The sequence below is a fragment of the Triticum urartu genome, chromosome 1A (assembly GCF_056163025.1).
Source record: "Triticum urartu cultivar PI428250 chromosome 1A, HENAU_Tu73, whole genome shotgun sequence".
NCBI classification, from domain to species: Eukaryota; Viridiplantae; Streptophyta; class Magnoliopsida; order Poales; family Poaceae; genus Triticum; species Triticum urartu.
The window spans coordinates 581925797-581929585 of NC_141873.1; positions in this window are offsets into that span (position 1 = coordinate 581925797).

A 3789-nucleotide genomic window follows, 5' to 3' on the forward strand; every position below is an offset into this window, starting at 1 on the left:
ACATGAATCCATACATCTAAATTAGAAAAGAATCAATCGAAGGAGAATCGGACGATATCTTCCTCGAAACAAACAAAAAGAAAAAGGAAATTTTGCCTAGTCAAAATTTTGGAAATGATCCCTTTATTCCCATGCCTTTCGGCTATTTTACCCCCAACTTTGATTTCACACTTCTGTAATACTAGCAAAATGGCCCGTGCATTGCAATGGGAGAAAAAAACTATAATCTCCAATGGCCATGACCACATTTTGCTGCATCACGGAGATACACTATCAATCTCATTTTCACGAAATCATGAACAATTTTTCAAAATCATGAATGTTTTTTAAAACTCATGAACATTTCTGAAATCATGATTTTTTTTAAAATTCTTGAACATTTATACAGATTTTTGAACATTTTCTAAAATCATGAACATTTTTTGAATTCAAGAACATTTTATACTATTTGCAAACAATTTTTAAAATTGTTAGCATTTTGTAAAATAATTTTCATGAATAGGCGAAAAAATCTAGAATCGATGAATTTTTTTGGAATATTGCTGGAACAAGTTTTTAAACTAACGAACATTTTTTTCATTTAACGAACATTTTTTGAAATGCCTGATCATTTTTTGAATCATTAAACATTTTAATAATCAGTAAACTATTTTGTAAGTCACAAATAGTTTTTGATTTTTTAGGATATTTTTTAATTCATGAACATCTTTCGAATTGGCAAAATTTTGTTCAGTTTCATTAACATTTTTTAATACACGAACTTATTTTTTTAAAATGTGATCATTTTCTGAATCGATAATTTTGTATGAACTATTAAACATTTTATTCCAAAGTTCTTATTATTTTAATTTTCAGAACTTTTTTGTAGTCCAAATTATTTAAAGTAGAAAAAAGGAAGATGAAAAGGAAATCGAAGAATAAAAAAAGAAATTAAGAAAAGAGGCCTCCCAAACATGGGCCGGCCCAAACATGCGTGTTGTGTCTTCTCGCAGCGCGCAAAGTGGAATATAGAAGGTTCCTACTACATGGGCCGGCCTAGGCGGGAATTCCCTTGTGTGAATTTTTTTAATCACTTATAGGTGACGTCAGTGGGTAATATTTTGCAACTATGAGGGCAATTTTGATGACGTACCGCCAGAAGCAATAGCCCCTTTATTATTAGGATTATGATAGATATGTAAACGAACCATTATGTCAAGGGGGTCCTTTTGGATCCACTTCACATCGATAACACGCCCTATTCCACATATAGGTAATTTCAGAGAAGTTTCTTTTGAAGTGTTAACCTCTAGGCCAAATCTGACCCGAATAATCCAGCTTCTGTGATATATGATGATTGCCACTATCCTACTGCAATAATTCTCGCTAAGAAGAATGGCGTCGTGGCAATTCCACCTAGAAGATAATGGGTTACTCCTGCAGAGCGTCCTTGTATGAGCCAAAACGGCTACTCAACGGATAAGAGTTACTCTAGGGATAACATGCTGATCTTCCCCAAAGGTTTGGCAAGTCGATGTCGGCTCTTCGCCACTTGGAGTTGTAGGTGGTTCCAATGGTTGGGTTGTTTGCCCATTAATGTGGTACATGCGTTCGGTTCAGAACATTGTGAGACAGTTCTTGTGCATATCCGGTGTGGGCGGTAGAGCATTTAGATGACTTTTCCCTAGTACGAGGGGATCGGGAAGAACGCAACTCTGGTGTACCAGTTATCGTGCCTGCGGTAAATGCTGGGTAGTCAAGTGCAGAGAGGATAACTACTGAAAGCATATAAGTAGTAAGGACTGTCGGCGGTGCTGCTCTGGCCGTCGGTGTAGGTGTCGGACACCGAGGGTCATCATCATCGAAGCTGGATGTGGATCCGTCGCTGAGGTCCAACGCGTCGTCCGACAGCCCGTCTGCACCCCGGCTAGTCTGCGGAGCAAGGGCTCCTGCTCCTCGGTGTGCCTCCTTGCCTTCGACTTCACTGTCGCCTAGGTGTACAACTACAAAACACAGAAGACAGATATACTTTGCAGTGCCAAATTCCACCCATTAAGTTAGTAGGCATTGTCTGTGCAACTTGTTCTATGTCTTTTTGAATTCTTGCAGAGAAGTTAGTTGAATAATATTTTTTCACGAAAAAGCGGAGTCTACATCAGTCGATGCACACAATTATCTTTATTATTATTCAACCAAGTCTAACAATATAAATACATGAATAAACCCAAAGCCTCTTATCTGGCGAACAAAGTCGCAACACCTACACTCTTGATAATGTGACCGGTCCGCATGAAGGTGCACAATCTAATCCAGTGCCCTCACACCTGCCCCACATCGGGCCGAGAGCACCATCCGGTCTGGCCGACCCATAGCGGGCATCGTCTGCACGCGCTTTGGATGTGCCGCCACCATCTTCTGCAGTCCCATCTTCCGGAACGGTCAACGCATTCACCTTGCCAAGCCGTACTATTGTCGACGCCACCATAGTGCCAGACAGTGTCGCCCTCATGCACGCATCCATCCACAAGCACCCGTCGCCGGAACTCCACTGCGCCACGTCGTCGAGACCCGTCGTCGTTCTTGCGGTAGATGAGACACCACTCTTCCGGTCAGCTCATGCCCCAAAACGATATCCCATGAGGGAGATGCCATCATCGTCGGATCCGGGAGGCCCAGATCTAGGGGTTCCCCCGGAGCATCCCGAGCGTGTTGCCGCAACCTGCAACAAAGATGCTTTGAGAAGGGAACGACGTCACAGACGCCGCCATCATTCTCCATGAATGCAGTCGGCGCGATTTTCACCGAAAGTCATGTCATCCCGATCTCGCAGTTGGATGAACCGTACGGAGTCTCGCCGTGAAGACGAAAGCCGCCCGTCGGCACACCGTTAGCTGGGTTAATATAACTGTACCGTTATCTGCAAGCAATCATTAATTAAACGGGACTGAAGTTGAACTTCAATTTTTTGAAACAGGTGGACTCCACTTTGCCATCTTCAAACTAATCTGTGGCAGGCAAGGCCACATCTGATGTTCCAACCTAAGGCCCTGTTTGGATTCACGTTTCTGCTCTGTTTCTCGCAGGTTTAGAATACACACCTGGTCCCCTCGTTTTCGATCTAGGAAAAAGACAAGTGTTGACGAGTAATTTACACCCATTCCAAGTGAGGCCTAGTGGGTGGGTGCGCGTTTTGGTTGGGCTCGATCGCTCTCCTCCTCTCTTCGCCGGCGGTTCCATTATTGAATCAAGCGGCATTAAGCAAACTTAAACTATCTCCGTAGTAGGTGTCTTCTGGACGGGTTCAGCAGCTGTGCCGTATCGATGGATGCAAAACACAGAGCAAAGACTTCTCATACAGTCGACTCCGCCACCAAACACGTTATGTCTGAAAAAACTAACACTTTTTTTGTTGAACATTCTGAAAAAACTAACACTTGGGCGGCACATCAGCAAACCACCCCACTTTGTTAAGTAATTTTGGAGACTAAACAGAGCCAATAATTCAAATGACGCAACCCAGCCAATAACACTATCATTAGAATAAGCCAAACAAAAAAAAAGAGTAATATAGACCGGATCAAGTTAGCAGGAGGGCCGGCCAAGCTACCACATGATGCGTACAACTGTTCATTACAGATATTCCCTCTTCCAAAATGAAGACATACAATGACTTGGGATAGAGCCATGGCCCCAAACTCCAACAATAAGTCACCATTGCGTACCTCTGTAGCATTTACCCAACCATTCTTCCTCCCCCGACCTTCGACACCCGCACCTTGAGAGCGCGACCGAGCACGAGCAGCGGCGGCC